This window comes from Amia ocellicauda, chromosome 2 (genome assembly GCF_036373705.1).
Source record: "Amia ocellicauda isolate fAmiCal2 chromosome 2, fAmiCal2.hap1, whole genome shotgun sequence".
Lineage (NCBI taxonomy): Eukaryota > Metazoa > Chordata > Actinopteri > Amiiformes > Amiidae > Amia > Amia ocellicauda.
The window spans coordinates 33,915-52,712 of NC_089851.1; the positions used below are offsets into that span (position 1 = coordinate 33,915).

General features: G+C 40.9%; 1 long non-coding RNA gene across 3 annotated transcripts; it reads right to left on the reverse strand.

The window, feature by feature from the left end:
• Positions 1-11,675: 11,675 nt before the first annotated feature.
• On the reverse strand, positions 11,676-17,572 carry LOC136712357 (uncharacterized). Of its 3 annotated transcripts, none has more exons than XR_010804822.1 (5): positions 17,457-17,572; positions 17,138-17,176; positions 16,537-16,625; positions 12,256-12,341; positions 11,676-11,881 (listed from the first exon to the last, which is right to left on the reverse strand). It is a non-coding gene; the product is annotated as an uncharacterized LOC136712357 (long non-coding RNA). The 3 variants fall into 3 exon arrangements; XR_010804821.1 differs by having other exon boundaries at positions 17,094-17,176; XR_010804823.1 differs by having other exon boundaries at positions 16,414-16,625; positions 17,094-17,176.
• Between the last annotated feature and the right edge of the window lie 1,226 nt (positions 17,573-18,798).

Here is an 18,798-nt window from a genome sequence, read left to right on the forward strand (position 1 = left end):
TCTACTGAAGAGACACAAAATACATAATTTCACCACCGGTAATGAGCTTAAGGCATCGTCGGTGGAAAGGTTTAACCGCACCAAAAAGACCAAAAATGTGGAGATATTTTACAGCGGTCAACACGTTCAAGTATTTTGATAAAGTTCAGGATTTTATCGATGCTTACAACCAAGGGTATCACACCAGTATTAAAATGAAGCCTATAGATGTTGATCAAAGTAATTATTCTAAGGTCTATAAAAATGTATACAGACCATTTATTAAGAAGGGAAAAACTACTTATAAGTTCAACATCGGTGATGTGGTTCGCGTTTCAAAGCTACGGAGTACTTTTGCCAAAGGTTATGAACAAACATTTTCTGACGAATATTTTAGTTAACGAACAGTTGGCTAGAGACCCCCCGTGTACCGGTTAAAAGACTATGACGGGGAGAATATAGAAATAACGTTTTACGAAGCCGAGTTACAAAAAGTTATTGTGGGTAAAGACAGTGTATACAGAGTTGAAAAGATATTAGCTGAAAAAACCCAGAACCGGAAAAAATGTGTTGGTGAAATGGCGAGGATGGCCTGAAAAGTTCAATAGTTGGGTCCCGGAACAGGTTTGCGATATTCAATCCTTATAACATGACCGCGAGTGTGGTGGGGGCATTACTTTCGATACTCAAGATGGAATCAGGAGGCTTCTACGTGACTCTACCCAGTAACACTTCTCTCGATATATATCCTAAAAATGAAATATCCAGTTACACGGTACAAATTTGGAAAATCTATAGATCTAAGGGGGTCATGGGAAGTGGGGTTGGTGGAAATACAGTATCCTTACACTTGGTCTGTTTTACAAGATAAGGATGCCACCTTCGCCATTTTTAATTATGTTAAAAAGAGTCAATGGACATTCACGATACAAGGAAGTTATTATGACAATGTGGATAAAATATTAGATGAGATGAATAAACAGTTCTCAGAAGGCAACCCCAACCTCAAGCTATATTACAACCCTATTAAAAACAGAGTGTAACATGTAAGAGAATTTGGAATACTTGGTTTTTCAGTCAATCTAAATAGTTGAACTGAAAACTCATAGGTCAATTGGTTTCCCTTTTAAGATTCTTTTTAGAAGGAAGATGTGGTCAAGTCACAGATGTGCAATAATCATTTATTTTGACAAAAATAGGAAACTAATATTCAATTATATTACTGAAAATATTAAGCTTCTGCTGGATTACAGTAAGAAACAGATAATACCCATTTTCTTCTCTCCTCACAGTACAGCTTATAGGGCAGTCTGGTCAGGCAGGAAGCAGTGCGTCTCTCTGTCTCTCCTCTCCAGCTCTGTCTTGGGTCTCGTTGCAGGATGAAGAAGTTAAGAGAACTCAAATTCTCTTTGTTTTCCCTTTTATAAGGTTTCCTTCCAACCAATAGCATTTTGCCACCACCATGACTTGGGTGCCTTATGCTAAAGTAATTTAGAAGTGGGGGTCATTTTGAATTTGGCTAGGAGCCAATCAGAGGACAGGTCCCTTTTGGTCTCTGGTCATAAAGATAGGGTTACCAGGGCTACCAGGGGCTACCAGGGGCTACCAGGGAACTTAGATAAAAGGGAGGAGGTCCGTTTCCTCTACCAAACCAGATGGTATAGAATTTACCATAGAAAAATATATTCCAACAAATAATATATATATCTTACAAAAAGGTGTCAAAACCGGGTATTAGCATTCAAACCAGCGGCCAACTGGGCCGTATATTAGGCTTCTATTCTGACACAGAGAGCATGTTCTCAGAAGTGGTGGCCCCCTTCCCGGCTGACATCAGGGGCGGCTTTTAAGCTCTTTATGTGTATACGGATATCATAACCCACCAGAGGGTCAGGGATAGTTATGTCCCCCTTTTGAGAAATTTACTTATTAAAAAGGTAAAAGCAATGACATGGTCACAATTACTTAGGACAAGCCACACTACGTACCAGTCTCAAAGACCCACTTTGGGTCAGTAAAGTTATTGTCAAATTACATTTTCGACCCCTGAAACAGTGTGTACATTAAAATGGATACCTCAAGGGGTTATGTCGATCCTAGCGCCTATGTGGATTATTACAAGACGCAAGCCGGGAACGGCTTGCCTGGTTTTGTAGGAGGCCCCACAATGTATGGAGCCGGTCTAGGAGGGCTCTTTCGTGGGCTCTTTAGAATGGCCGTACCCCTGCTTAAGAGAGGCTTTGCTATAGCTAGACCCCACTTGAAATCAGCGGCTAAAAACATTGTTAGTGACATGTTCACCAATGTTATGAACCGGGCAGCTAGCCATGATCATCAGGAGGGTTCGGGTCTCATGGGAATGGCGAGGAGTGGGGGTAAAAAGAAACAGCAGGTGTCCACCAGGGCAACGATGATCCGTGGCTAACAAAAAACGAAGAATCGCTCACTCAAACATATCGTGGAAACACTCGGAGAAGGAAGCAGCACAAGAAAAAACCTGCAAAAAGAAAGTCTCAAAGAAAGACAAATAGAGCCTCAGGATACATCTGCGGCATCAACACACCAAGAGGGATAGCCCCATGCCTCCCGTTTCCTTTTCAGATGGGTCACAATGTAATCAGAAAAAAAGAGTATCAGATTTTTCAGAAAAATGCCAAACCTCATACACCTTACCGACTCTGTAACCTCTCCACCACCTTGTCAAGCTCAATGCTACACCATACACCCATCAGCACTCTCTCTTCATCACTGTGCAGACAAGAGGTAGTCTGATTTTCAGTTTCCACACACGTTCTACACAGAGGGAACAATTTTCCAGAACACAACACGGGTAAGAACAGCTCACGAGGAGGGTACATGGTGACCTTGATCAAACCAAAGTAATGACCGAGATAAATGATGGTTGGATGCCCCACCGGGTACATTTTGGTCTTGTTGACATAAGGGTACAGACTGGTGAAATCATAGTAATCTACTCTCTCCCCCTCCTTTACCTCATAATGTAAACAGATGGCGTTGGTACGACCCCCAAATAATGCATCCCAGGGCTCTAGACGTTCTGGAAAGTCCAAGATTTTAGCCAGAAAATCATCATCTAAATTATCACCACTCAGCATTACAGATAGGTAGCTAAACAAATCATCCCCTCTGAGTTCTAACTGTACAACATCTCGAGGTTTAATCCTTTCAGCAACCTGTTCAAGCATGTTTTGCAAGGCCTCATGTATGTTGACAAATATTTCCGCATAATTGTCACAATTTAAAAGTTCTGCAAAATTAAAACGCTGAATCAATTCAAAATTGATATAGGCCAGTCTATCTATAATCACGGGATCACTGGAACTCTTGGACACATCATTTTGAACAAAACCGTCACCCCTACATTCTCACAGAGCATGTCCTCCACAGCCTTATCAGTCTCAGAACCCTCCACATCCACCACCACCGCTATCTACAAAAAACCCCTTTTGAGGAGTCTCATTTAAAGCCTGTAAAAGCCCTTCAAAGATATCCAACCGGTTAATGTCAAGATCCTCCTCTATAGAGACGGCGGCTTCTGCCGACATCCTGTGTTCTAATTGACTCTAATTATTTATAACGGGGGCGGAATTTGGTCGGGGTAGCTCCTCCAAAGCCTCCACCATTTCAAACAAATCGGGGTGAACCTCTATAGGCGCTACCGGTGGGAGGTGGTTATTCTATAGCATTGACCATCTGTAACAGGTCAGGGTTCAACGGTAAGTCTGTTAATTCATGTTGGCTTGGAGGGTTTAATTCTATCGGGGGTAGTTAGTGGTTATTTAAATCATTTATAATTTGTAATAGTTCCAGGTTCATTGGAACATCAGAGGAGTTCACAACAGGGCCGGGGATGTTATCTTGGGAAGGTCTTTTTGGGGCCCTAGCTTGTTCATAATCCTTTAGTTCGCGAGTTCTTTTACCAAGTCCAGACATTTTTTAATTTATTTTTTATTTTCCCAACAACCCACAATAGTAAGGCGTTTTGTGGCTATTAAAACATTAAATATGGTACAATTCGTTAGTAAGGGTATTAATAAGTGTGTTTTGGCTCTCTATCACCAGGTTTTGCCCCACTAACACAAGTCTTTGATTTTGTAACAAAGTATGTAGCAACTCATGCCGACCTTCAGGAAGTAGCTCCGGGGGCTGGTGACCTGGCTCGGCTTCAAAGGATGGTTTCTCTGTTAAATCTCGGTCGAAGGAGGCAGGGAGCGAGCATATACTCGCGGCCGGAGACCAAGCAGGCCTTTGCGGTGACACCCTGACCAAGCGCAGGGTACTGCGTTGGGGAGGTGTGTCAGCCCTGACTGACGGCGACCCCCGAGGTTGTTGGGTGACTGTCGGGCGGAACAAATACAATGTGGTGGGCTGAATCTGGGGTGTTGAATTACCCCCAGAAGGCTGTGGCCCGAGTAGATGTTGGGGGGGGTCTCCAAGACCACCGTGGGGGATCCTCTCGGCGGTCTCACCGGTGAAGATGTTTGATCCCACTTAGACTGTGTAATTGTCCTCAATAGCTCATCCACCGAATGACTATCCCAAGAGTCTTGGGAAGAATAAAAAATACATTACATTTATATATCTTTAAACAGTGACAGAAAATCAAACTTAAAACAACCTGTGCAGGACATTCAAAACCTTTAGCTTTTTTAGACCTTTGAAAATAGCCTTAGCCATTCACTACACCGCCTTATTATTTACAGACACTATATTTATTAGGACTTAATAAAATCTAAAACCTTATAATAAATGTAAAACAGAGAAGCCGCTGTAAATAAGCAGTTTCTTAAATGTTTATATAAAAACTGTAATATTATTAATAAAACACATTTATATATATATACACACACACACACACACACACACACACACACACAACAACATTTCATTTTTAAACTAACCTTCCAAGTGTAAACACTTCCTGATCCCGGGACTTCCTGTTTCACAAGCGTTTTCACGATCTGTTTAAATATTAAATACAATGAACACAATCAATCCTTTTCCAACAACCAACAGAAGTATAATAGTGGTAGATATGCCAAACAACTTACTAAACCCTTTTGGCCGGCTTAACTTCCTAACCAGACGTTACGGCAATCGGCCATTTCTAAACACGTTTCCCAGAAACAAGCCTAGACATGTCCGGACTTATACAGGTCTTTCCCAGAACCCCCCACCCTACAGGAAACGGGCACAAATCGCTTAAATATTAACCCTCAACGGGCAAACAAATCCCTTTTAAAAACATTAAAGTTTGAAAGATCTTGCTTACCTCCACAGAATAATCGTTTATGTTTTTCGGCAGGTTTAGCTTTTTGCACCGCTGTGAAGGGGAGACATGTTTAACCTTTAACCACGCCGCTTTATAAAAAGCTTTAACCTCTTATTTACAGGCTGCAGATATATACTCACAGCTATCAGATACCGGGGCTGACGACCTTTCAGATTCTTGAAAGGTTACGGTTCTCGAAGGTAAAACGAAACAAGCCCTCTATGTGGAAGGCCTTTCGTTGTCTCGAACCACATTTCTTAATACTGTTAGAAAGGATAATTTAAAAAAATTAACAAAACTGAACTCAAACATCTTACAGAAACGTGATACAAACAACCGGGGGGTTAGTTCTTACCCTGTCGGCAGACAGCTCGTCTAGGGACAACCACTTATCTCGGTCGATCCTCGGAGACATTAACCACGGGCCTTTCGATAGTTTGTGTAATTAAAGAGACCGGCATTAATATATATTAAAATGTTTTCACAACTCTAATGATCCGCTTCAAAACCACACACACAAAGAACCCATGAGTGCAAACACAAAAAGCTTACCGGCGTTGTTCCAGATCTCCTCGGCGTTGGGAATTAACTCCTGTTGACTGGCTGAAAAATAATTTTACAGAGCTTAAAACAGATGCTATAGCCTTATTTACAATACATGTACACAACACTCGGAGTCAATGAAATTAATCTGAAGACTTACCTAAAAACTGGTTTAAATCGAAGTCGCTGATGTGGTTTCCGGCCATTGTTGATCTTTAGTCTTAAATCAAAAGGTCAGTACGAGTCTGTCGAGCTGAAGACCTGACCTTCATACTTATACAGCTGGCCATATGCCGGAGCTGCTTATAAGGCATTGTTCTGGTCTGGACTTTGTGCCGCCCTGTTACCAATTAACATATCAAAACCAACCAATAAAATGGCACTGCATCAAATTTCAAATAGAAACCAAGATGGAGCCGATCGCTCTCCTCTCAAATCTAAACTTTTAATTAGAACCTTTTTGTCTCCCAATTTTTTTTTAAATCATCTAGACCCATAGTCAACAACCACTAAGAATATTTCAGGCCTTTATAAGTGCTAAAAAACAACCTGAACCAAGAAAATAACTATAAAGATCTAAAATAACCAAATCGCTCTAGTAGTTTTTACAGTGATTTTTTTTAAATAGCGATGTTTGGTATTAAACAAGGTCACAAACTACTCAGAACAGTGTTTCTCACCGCAAAAGAGATTTGGGTTTATTTTACAAAGCTTATAAATTATATAGGTTAAAAGTATTCTGAATGTTTTGATATCACACGCCATACCTACTGTTGTCTGACCCCCCCCCCCCATGCTATTTAGCATTGAGTGATCAGTTATTATTATTATTATTTTTTTTTTAACGATTCCTTATCATTAGATATTGAGACCGCTAAAATACCTTAAAAGCATATCATTATCTTAAGTCTAACTCTTACGAGCTTTAAGACCCTAGAATGTCTTTAAGTAAGACTAATGAACACATTATGCGAGAGAGCTTATATTAAATAACCGCAGTTTTTCTTTGTAAAAAAAATTAACCTATACAGACCCGCTTTTTTTTTTTTTTTTAATTAAATTTGTCTTATTCTTAAACAAACTGAACATCCTCAGATGATTCCAGAGATTGGTGGGGAGAGACAGAGACACAGACAGAGACAGTGTGGATAACATAAGTACCCTATGCAAAACAGGTATTGTTAGGACCATTACAGACAACAGAACATGTTGATCTTATAGCAGTTTAGATTTCCTAAACCAATACATGTACATTTATAAAAGACCCCCAACCACTACAGGAGGATCTGACCCATTCACACTCTACAGTTGACCAACAAGAACAGGTTATGGGTGGCCTTGTTGTTCAGGGTTTTATGGGTGTACACTTTGACGGATATGACGTAGGAATAATTAAGGAAATAACTACCTAAAATCACGCCCCCCAATTATGACGTAGGAATATTAATAATTAATAGGCTGCACCCATAGGACCCTACTATCTACTATTATCTTCAGACCCCTCAACAAACAAAATTTTACAAAAATGAAATAAAGGTCATTACGGTATTGCAAGTACAATACACAAACTAATTTGATTTGAACACGTAGGTCTCCTTCTTTATCAACATTTTTTGACAATATTGACATTTAAAATCCATCAACAGAAAGATAAAACACACTCCACCTCAAGAGATTTGTAAACAAATTTTATCCAAAAGAAAATGTTGTAACTCCTTATGCAAGGAGTTATACAAGCTTTAAAAATTGATATAAACATGGCCCCATGACTTGTGAGTGCCAGTGCACTTTGAGGAAGTTGTAATAATAACCTGAAACTCTCACACTCTAACCTGACCCTGACCCTGACCATTAAACCATTTTGTAGGCCATTGCTTTAGACTTGGACCTTGTTTTTTGAAAGAATGCCTCAAAGCTAACCATATTGTGATCACAATTTGCCATTGGTTCTCTAACTACTGTCCCCCTGACTCCATCTTGGTCATTGGAAACAAATCAAGTCAATACATGCACTCTCCCTGGTTGGTTCCCTGACAAATTGAGCTAGAAAGCAGTAATTTACCATCTCAACCATTTCTATTTCTGCTTCTGTAGTCCTGAAGTTTGGGAAATTGAAATCCCCCACTACAACAGCCACATCCTTGCTACTTGCAGTCCCAATTACACTGTACAATGTTTGATGGCCTATAATGCACTCCTACCACTAATTCTCCAGATCTCTTGTTCCATAGTTTCACCCACAAAGATTCTGTTTCATTACTGGGATCTAATACGAGTTCTTCTGCCTCAGTCATTTCTCACATATAATGCTACCCCACCCCCTCTTCGATTTTGCCTGTCTCTCCTAAACGGTGTGTATCCTTTCAACTTGTATTCATCCCCATCATTTTCTGTAAGCCATGTTTCCGTCACTCCTACAACATCATAGTCACATGCCAGCACTGTGGCTTCCAAGTCTAACATCTTGTTCCTTATACTCCTGGCATTGAGGTACAAACATCTCCCATTGTCAGAGTTCCCTGCCCCCCTGGTTCCTAGTTTAAATGATTCTCAATTTCAATGCACATACGCTCTCCCAATGCATTAGACCCCCTTCGGTTTAGATGTAGACCGTCCGGTCTGTACAGGTCCCATCTATCCAAGAAGAAAGACCAATGCTCCATAAACATAAACCCCTCTTCCCTACACCAAGCTTTCAACCACGTGTTGAACTTTCTAATCTCTGCCCGTCTCCCTGGCCTGGCACGTGGTACCGGAAGTATTTCAGAGAAAACTACCGTGGAGGTTCTGCTCTTTAGTTTTGTTCCCAACTCTTTAAAATTTGTCTTGCAGAACCTCTGTCCTACCTTTTCCTATGTCATTGGTTCCAATGTGGACTATGACCAGTGGATTCCCCCCAGCTTTGGCCATTAGCGATTTACTAGTTTAGGGAGATCTGCAACCTGAGCACCAGTCAGGCAAGATAGCATGCAGGTCTCCTTGTCACTAGAACACACTGTGTGAACTACACCTCTAAGAATTGAGTCTCCTACTATAACTACATCCCCCATCCCCCATCCCCCTCTGAGCTGTCACTGTCCAACACGGTGTCCAGCAGTTGGAACCTGTTGGGCAATTCTAGCTCTTGGGGTCTCTCTGGGTTGTGAATGCCCTTTTCTGCGGTTATGAACTACTGTAACCCAGCAGTTCTCTACGCTGTCCTGCTCTAAGGTCTCAACTCTCCTAGGTTTTGGCATGCACACCATCTCTCTCATGGGCTGATTGACCAATTTTTCTATATCCCTAATACAGCGCAGATCAACAAGCTGAGCCTCAAGATCACAAACCTTGATCTCTAGGATTTCAACCAGTTGACAACATTCACAAATGAAGCCTTCTTGGATGAGTTCATCCAGGAAGGCAATCATTCTGCAAACCTGACACTGTAGTGGCCACATGCTTCTAGACGTAAATAAAAAAAACAAAAAAACAAACTAACGTCTCTTGGTTCCTGCTGCCTAGTCAACTGCCTAACTTTGGTCACCGAGAAACAGCGCAGCCATTGCTTTAAGTAGCTTTTGTCTACCTACTGCCAATTCACACCTAACAGACCACACCTGGCTCCTCCTGCAACAGAGTTCCTGCTAGTCCTAGACAAAATCTCCCTTCTACATCATGGTTACTTTCACAAACTCAGCAGCTGAACTGAATGGACTTCAATTTAGGCAAACTACAGGAAATGCCAACGTCAATTAAGGCAAACTTAAAACAAAATGAGCAATGCTAAGACTGGTCTGAAACAACAAGATGGCTGCCTCTCACCTGTACTCTCCGGGTCTCTCTGTGGCAACTTGTAAACACTTCTACAAACAGTCCCATCAGAATAGCAAGTTCCATTCCTGATGTAGCCCTGGATGAGCTCCCTGCAGTTGGTACAAGTAGCAGGCATATCAGCATGTTGTCTGGCCTGCCCAACACACCACTAGGTCTGCCCCCAAACCAACTGGAGGCACACTCCAGTACATCAAGGCACAACACCAACTGCACTGCCTGAACTAGAGAACACAACAGTAACACATCTACAGGGGAGACCCATTGAACACTTTCAGAACATTAAACTGTTGTGGAGGGCAGAGATGAAAGCTTAATGCAGAAATCTAGAAAACAGAAACCGCTCCATACAGCAGCCTGAAGCCAACTGGGCAGGGAATAGAAGGAAACTACGTGGTGCAGAATGACTCTGGAGTGCTTAATACCTAGAGGCCCCTGTGCACAATGGTTCAGCACTCTGACATGCACAATACCTGGCAGCAGCTGTGTAAAATGACTCGGCACTCTGCACTCTCTAGCACACCCACAAATCTTGCAGGCTCTTGAATAATAGGAGTGCAGGAGAAGACGGTGATAATTTCCTGGCAAGGAAAAAGACCATCTCCATTCATGACTTACTAGTTGCCATCACATGCTACCAGATTCAAGTTATACAGTCAACAGAAACCCTTCTATAACATAAAATTGACGGTCTACTAGATTAGATCCTACATTACAACTTTCCAAACCCATTTTACACACTAGGACACAAGTTTGTCTTAAAACACAAGTCCAAGACTAAGGAATAACCACTACAGTCAGGAGTCTATACTCAAGTACAAGGAGCTGCAACTGACCTGCAGAGGTTATATAAGTGAGCCATGGTTGGCTTGGTTTCATAAGCTGGCTTATACATTTATTGACAAAAGCATTTACCCTTTAAAATAACATCTGCACTACCACACCCTTCAGAGAAATAGCATCTTCATGATGCCCAGCACAGATGGACTTACCTTAGACCAGTGGTTCTCTACCCTGCTGGTCTTTGTTCCAACAGAGTTCTCGGTTACTTAATTGAACCCTTAAGGAATAATTTGATTACATTTGACTCTAAACTGTATAACCCATACAAATGTGGTTCCTTAATTAGGCAAGTATAAAATATTTTAAGGAACTTCACTTAAAGCCCCTACCATTTAATATAAAGGGCTCTGATTTAGGAAATTACTTCCATGAAGGGTTCAATTAATAAATTGAGAGCTCAGATGGATCAATACCCAGCAAGGTAGGGGCAACTCCAGGCTTGAGAACCAGTGCATTACACAACATGTCATGAAGCTAGTCAGTCACAAGTATTTGAATATCTTAATGAAAGCGCTTTCTCCAGGGACTGACAGTGAATAACCCTGCCATTAACACACCACTGGCAAGTTAGTGCTGCTCAGCTAATCTAAAAATCAACCCCAGGGTGCACAACTGAACCTTCACAAATGGATTCCTCCAACATCAACTGCATAGTCGGGATCTTCCCTCCTGCAAAGAGTTAAGCAGTCAAAGCACACAACACCTGCTCAAGTCTCATTAAAATCCTCCAACTTGGGATCACAGCAGCTACATGTGTCCTGGAACAGTGAGAACTCCTTGCTGCTCACAGCATTGTTAACCTGCACACCACAGAGTATCCAATGCTTTGTACATCTTGCTGCCCCATAGGTTAGTCCACCTAAAAGGTAACATTTCAAACAGTTAAGTTACACCCACATGACAATGTATGGTCTCAGACCTCATCATCCTGGATAAAGAATCCAGGATAAAGCAACACCAACTCCACACGAACCCACCATTGACACCATGACTAACCCTTGCCTTGGCAATCCTATAATGCACAATCCAGCATGAAACAATTACCAACTCAGTACCACCTACCTCTCAGGACCAGTCACATTTCACACAGGCTACAAACCTTAAGACTCCTGAATGAACGTGGTCATCCCACATTAAGGGTTTAAGTCAGCTATGTCGCAGTCGCTTGGTGAGCAGGGTGTGGCAAAACAAGGATGTCCCAATCAAATTGATTTTGAAGCAATGATCAAATTGTTTATTTTAAAACAAACACCAAAGCAAAGAACAAAAAAGCAGGATCCCAAAAAACAAATGATTGGCGTTTCTTTATCTCTCACAGCTTCTGAAGCAAGCGGTCTGTAGGCCACCTCTCTCTCCCCACATCTGAGGAGACCAAGCACCTTTTATAGCCCATTTACCCATTGTTCTCTGCACCTGCAATTAAGGTTAATATATCAGGCCTCTAAGCTTATTGCAATGTACAGACCTCTGACCTTTAGACAGCATTTTTGCAATGCTGATGTGGCATTCTATATAAGCCTAGGTGGTTATATTTCAACTCATAAGTTAACTCGGCCCCTGTTCACCAACATGACCTGATCTCCAAATATGGGGGGAGCACTGCAGTGATTTATAGGAAGGGAAAGGAAGATCTCATACATGCCTCATTCATATTACATTCACACATTGTCACACAAGAAGGGAAGTTAGGGAAATAATTGGAGACAAGAGGTTAACTGTATAAAACAAACAAAACTAGACAGTTCATGCTGTCACAAGCGAATTAAAACCCTCGGAGAAAATGTTACCTGATCAGCACTCTGGAGAATCCACTGCTTGTGGGATCCCATTCTTAAGCACTCTGACCATCACAAGCCTTTAAAATGCACCTTTGCTGTGGAAAAATAAAAAGGTCAGAGGTTATAGGCTTCCTTGGAACTGCACACCAGCCAACAAAACCCACTTGCAGCTCCTGTTCTCCCCAGCTCCCAGGTATCACTGCTTCCAGCCAACCTGCAACAAAGTCAAGACAACTTCCACAAGCATTACATTTGTACTACCCTGCAGTTTAATTTCCCCCACTCAACAGGACTGCTTCCATTTCTTTTTATAAAAGTAGGCAGAACAGACTCATAAGGGAAGGGATTACACCATTGTGGTCACACCTGCAAATGTCCATCTACCTCACTGATCATGCCAAAAGGTCAGCTCATGTCTGGAGTCATCTGCACTATGCTGCAGCCCCTGAAGCACTTCACAGAACCAGTACAGTCCCTAATCAGGCAGCTAGTACCACTCAAACACCCTCATTACCAAACACTGGATTACAGGACCAGCATGGCAGATGTAGCAGTCTGTGTAGGAAGAGTTTAAAAGCCACCAATGGAATTCAGCAAAATAAATGCATTGAATACTGAAGACTGAAGAATTTTGTGATAATTATATAACGTTTTATATTAATACTAGCATTAGAAGTAGCTTGTATACAAACTGAGCAGATTAGCTTTAGTAGGCTAAGCAAAAGGTCAACAAGGTTAATTTGTTAGAAACTCCTGTCAGTAATGAAAGATTACACAGTGCCGAAATAGCCTACAGCGGTTTGCTGAAAATTTGTTTGTGACTTAATAGAAACAATTCCTGCCTATCTGGAGAAACTGTTAGTGAGCAATTGACACTAGGTAAATGACGACCGTGGGATCACATCTTCCTAGTGCATATCAAAGACAGATCATAAACTGACCCGGACTTGTACCTTCTGATTGGATGAACGACCATAAGATTTCACGTCACTTTCCTATAAAGCTGCACTCATGTTTGTAAACATTAAGTTCTCACTGAAGGAATTTTCCTGACATGGGGCTTCCAAGTCACACACATCTTTATTGTCTCTTACAGAATGCATGAATCAGCTTTTAGTTGGATTCCTGTTGTTCAGTAATGCACAGTTTACCTTAATTGTGTGGACTCCTATATAAATCAGTTCTACACCTGAAAGTGTTCAAATACCCACAGATCCACCTTCTAGGACTAGTCAAGGGACCTTTGGAGCCAATGGAAAGAATGAAGGAAAGAAATTATAAAACAGGTAGTCCGTGTGATCCCCCAAGTCTGTTTGAAACCATTCCTGTACATTACAATAGTTTCATTTAATTTCCCCAGGAATGCAAAGCACTGTTCTCCACAATGGTGCATATGCCAATCTGTAGAAACACCTCTCCTTCCCCTCACATACCTAAAGCTTGAGCACCTTTCCTACCTCAAAGATCACACAAAGCAGGACTACAACGGTTGAGATCTGCTGCTCAAAGGCTGCTTTTCAATTTCTAACTATAGCAAGCTCATGATGATGCTCAGTCACTGGTCCTTAATCACATTCTGCTGTAAACCATAACATAAGCACTTCAGTGGACACCATGGTTAAATAAAGGTATGTTTAGAGGGAAGGGTTCTCAGTTCAAATGGGTCAACTACAAGAGCCCTGCAATGCACTGAAGTTTACAGCACATTTTTTGACTGTGGAAGACCAAGTCAGATTAAGTGGATGGCAACTAACCACAAAACCGAAGGCAGCCTCCTCCCAACAAGAACAAAGACCATAGGAGTGCAGAACAGGTTGTTGAGAAGACAGAACATGCAGTGTATTAAGAGCAGTGACCATCCCCAGGCAGGAGAAGGGCCACCTCCAGTCATGGGTGAGTTGTTGCCAATACACATATTTGAATCCTTCTAAACAATTTTAGGAACACTACCCTGTGGAAGTTCTGCCAACAAGAACTCTTATTTACTGTGCACTGTACTCTAGATCATTCCCTTTCAACTCTCAGAAATAACTGAAAAGTAAGGAATCCCTACTCTGGAACAAGCTACACCAGACCAGCAAGAAAAACTTTTTTGTCCCTCAGGCATTTGGCACCACAACTCCCCACCCCCAACTTGCCAACTCCTTTAACCAACACTGCTTGAAATGGGCAGCTCTGCTACATCTACAGGTCCAGTTTGTTGGGGTCCTGTACTTCCTCAATATAAGCCTCACCCAGACCCAGGCGCTTAAGTGTAGGCTTGTTTCTTGTATGTACGTGTTCTCACAGCACTGAATCCCATTATGCTGTGAACCGAAATGACAGATATACAAACAATACTCAAATAGATTCCATACATACAAACAAAATGTTTCAGGTAAATATACAAAATGTAAATAAAATGTAAAGACATCATTAAAATCTCATACATTTTTAAAGGTAATCACATTGCAGCAAACTGACTTACTAAATTCAATAGCCATGTAACAATGAGGTCAGTGGTTGATCTATGCAGCATAACAAATACACAACAGAAATAAAAGTTAACAGAAACTGACTTCAACTGATAATCTGTAAAATATCACCTACAAACACATCCAGGGATCACACAAGCAGATGGAGAAAGATTGTGAAAGACAACCTGAAAGGATGGTTTCTCCATCACTTCTCTTTGTAAAATGGCTAATTACACTTTGACCTTGCAATGTGACCAGGGTCAACCAACCAGATAATACTAGGAACTTGGCAATGATACTATAGGCTTCACCTAAAAGCAATTATCAACAATGACCACTAGTTGGTGCTAACCCTGAATAAATATATTTTAATGACAGGTAGCATTGATGACATGGTCCTGGCTCTGCAGTTCTCAACTCAAGAAAGGGTTATGCATTTGGTTGAGAACATTATGTTGCAATTACAAACCTGCAGTAACACCCCTCAACAGGAGATTTTGGCCTCCTTGGTAGTGCAGCAAAGGCTATTACAAACCTCAAGTCTTTGTTTTAGATGCTTACTCCCTGTAGTGGCTAAGGGAATATTGCTAGTCGTCAGGCCAGACCAAGAGGCAACAGCCCCACGCTTCCTGATCTAGCCTTGGATGAGCTCACTGCAGTTTGTAAAAGCAGCAGGCATGTCAGCATGTCGTCTGGCCAGCCCAACACACCACTATGTCTGCTCCCACACCAACTGGAGGCCAGCTCTAGTATGTCAAAAGCACAACAACTGCGCTTCTTGAACTGTAGAACCCTAGTTACACACGCTGAACTACAGAGTAGACCTGTTGAACACTTTAAGAGCATTAAGATTTGACAACAAATTGAGCTCACCCCTACAGGACAGTTTACTGCAGAAAGCAACAGCAGCTCCACAAACCCTGGGTACTTGGGCAGGGAGGGGAAGACAGTAGAAAGATAAACAACACTTATCTCCTTGACAAACCCATCCCCATTGATCATTAACAAATCATAACCAAGACAACACCTTTCATTATAAAATTTACATTTAAAAAGTGCCTAGGTACAATAAAGCATACAAGAACACTTTAAATTGAAGTTAATTGGTTCAGAAGCAGTTCAGGACACTGGAGTTCTTATTTCCCCACAAGCAGAGTACAGCGCTTTTACCAAAGCTTGGGTGCAGCATTTCCCTTGGTTTATAATGCACTCAGTGCTCAAGCAAAACACTACAGAAGGGTCAAAATTGACATTTAAATTGAATAAATACCAAAATTCCATAAATTAAAATCATGCAAGGAAAAAAGGGTGGGAATAAAATCTTCAAACTACATTTTATAAACTTCTCATATTACACACAGAAATATTTAAAAATTAAACTAGCTTGCATGAAAATAAGGGAAAAAAAATAAAAACAAATATATTCCAAATATAAGCCACCAATTCAGGTAAATCAGTTTCCCACAAAACCTCATTGCAGCAGCAGGTACCATAGTTAAAACAGCAAGAAGATAATGTTTAAACAAATCAAACACCACTTTGCCATGGCCTTCGTCACCTTCCCCTCCTTTATGCATCTTTGACCTCAAATGCAGATATGCAATGTTTTCTAATTAAGATGCACTACTGAGTAACAAGTACTAAAAACAAGACTATACAGAGACTCTTAAGAAAACTCTGGTTACTCAATGAGACTGATCAAATAACCCACCACGGAGAAGCACATCCTCCACTCACGGGGTTCCCTTCCAGTTTATTCACAGGCATCAGTAACTTAACCCTTGATGGCCCCGATGTCCCCCAGCTCTGACACATTTTAATTCCTCTGCATCACCTCCATTTCAACAGCTGCCAGGAGACACTCTGCAAAAGGACACAAATAGCCAGCGGCACCTGGCACAATGCCTCTCCAATCACTCGGATCTGAAAACAAAATAAAATGCACCAATTATGTACTCTTTACTCACACCTCAAAAGTAATGTGTAGCATTTTGTATACATATACGAAAACATATTCTCACACACACTCATGCAGTACCCAGTGTGCTAGTTATCTAGATTAACTTTTGAATATTACACAGTAGAACAAAATGACCCCAACACATGGATATAAAATACTTAATGTAAGTTTTCAACTCACAATTGCAGTGTATTCAAAATGGAGACTGTAAAACATGGATCCTCAAGATGGCACAGTTGATTCATTATGGGAGCAACCCAATAAATAGTGGTGCAGAGAAAACCATAGAAACAGAGTAGTTCTAAAAATCAAAACTATTCAGCACTGCAGTCTTAAAAACAAAACCATTTTCTAATGTGTTAGGCAGTAGAATCAAATTCCTGTTAGAACTACTTAAATTAAGAGAACCCTGGGGGGTTCATTTTCCTTACTCATAGTCTGTAAGCTGGGCAAGGGCTTCTTCAAGGAAACTCACCATCTCCAGGCTGGGTGAGGCTTCACCTCCGCTGTAGGACTGTAATAAAAGTGGGCAGGTCAAAAACACTAGGGAAAAGATGCAATACAATATAGCTGCTGGTGAGTGTGGACTAAGCAGGGGAGTGCAGGAAGTAGCGCCCCTGCTGGAGTATGAGTCTTCCTCAGGGGAATGCAGGAATTTACCTACCTGCTTGTCTCTCAGTCACACACACACCATTACACCAGAAAAGTAAAAAAAAAAAAAAAAAAAAAAAAAAAAAACCTACTTACAGTACTCAAAACAGTTAAATAAACCCAAGACAAATCAAACTCCTCACCTCTGCTGCTCATACATTGAACATGGGATTGTGCATCTAATCCCTAGCAATGTGGGGGAAAGACCATTTTCCTTCATTCACATAGCCCAACACAACCTTCTTCCCCACAGCCACCACCCTAACTGCTCTGCACTGCTTCCTTATATACTGCCTGACTCCGCCTTCCCTACTAATGCCAGAGCAGTGGATTCTGGGCATCCCAGCTGCCATGTTTTTAAAGGGACCCATTCCCTTTTTCTCACAATGTACAGATATAAAAATTACATTGATATATTGTATATCACTTAATATTACTGATTTAAAGATGCTTTTCTTGTGAATATCTTCCAAAATAGGTAGGCTTTTCCTTCAGGGGAGTAAACATGTAAAACGTGGTGTATAATTAATACAAGATGTTCAGAAGAAATGTGTGTTTTTATTGCTTATTTATCGTTGCTAATCAAACATTGTATTTGTTAATCCTCTGAGATCCAAGCATAAAAAACACAGACAAAATATTATAATATAATCTTTATTCATTATAAGACACAAAATTAGGAAATGCTTAATTTTAACCAACCCAGGTTTTTGTTTTGGAATTGTAGCATATAAACAACATCAGGCCTTAAAGGCAATGCAGCCATATTCTGAGATGAGCACTTGATTGCAAGTAAAATAACTCATTTAACAGGAGACTCTTCTTCATATAGAGAGTTGTCCCCAGCAATGTGGCTGAAGTGACAAATTGGGAACGTTAAAAAATAGACAGGATAGGATCCTTGTATCACTTAGTTATTAATGGACACCAAATGAGCACGATGGGGTGAATGGTCTCCTCTGAATTGGACACTTTCTTATGTATAAATAATTTCCAAGACTGGAATAGGAATTTTGCTTCACATTCTCTAAATTAGGTGTATTATGTGAATTGATTGACAGAAATGATAACAGTCACACACGTTCAGATCAGTAATGTATTAGTTTCCCCAGTCATACTCCAATACCACCTCTCACCTTCACAAATTATGTAAAAGATTGCATTGCTTTCCCGTGGCTTACATAGACAACATCAGCTGTAAATGAGTCATTCCCCCACAGCCTTGCTTACTTACTCCTGGGACATATTTAGTGCAGCATGCTATTAAAATATACACAATGTTTATTTGTTAAAATCATTACAATGTTATATACATTTCTACAGTTCACATTCTGAAGCATGCTACAGAAATGTTAGTTTCTGTATAGTTGCTGACCATGAGTGCCGAGGTCAAGCTCTTTCAAGATTATTTAATGTACAGGGAAACAGTATGTACAATTCAGCTCCAATAAGTGTCTAAAAGTCTCAATTTTCAACCATTACTAA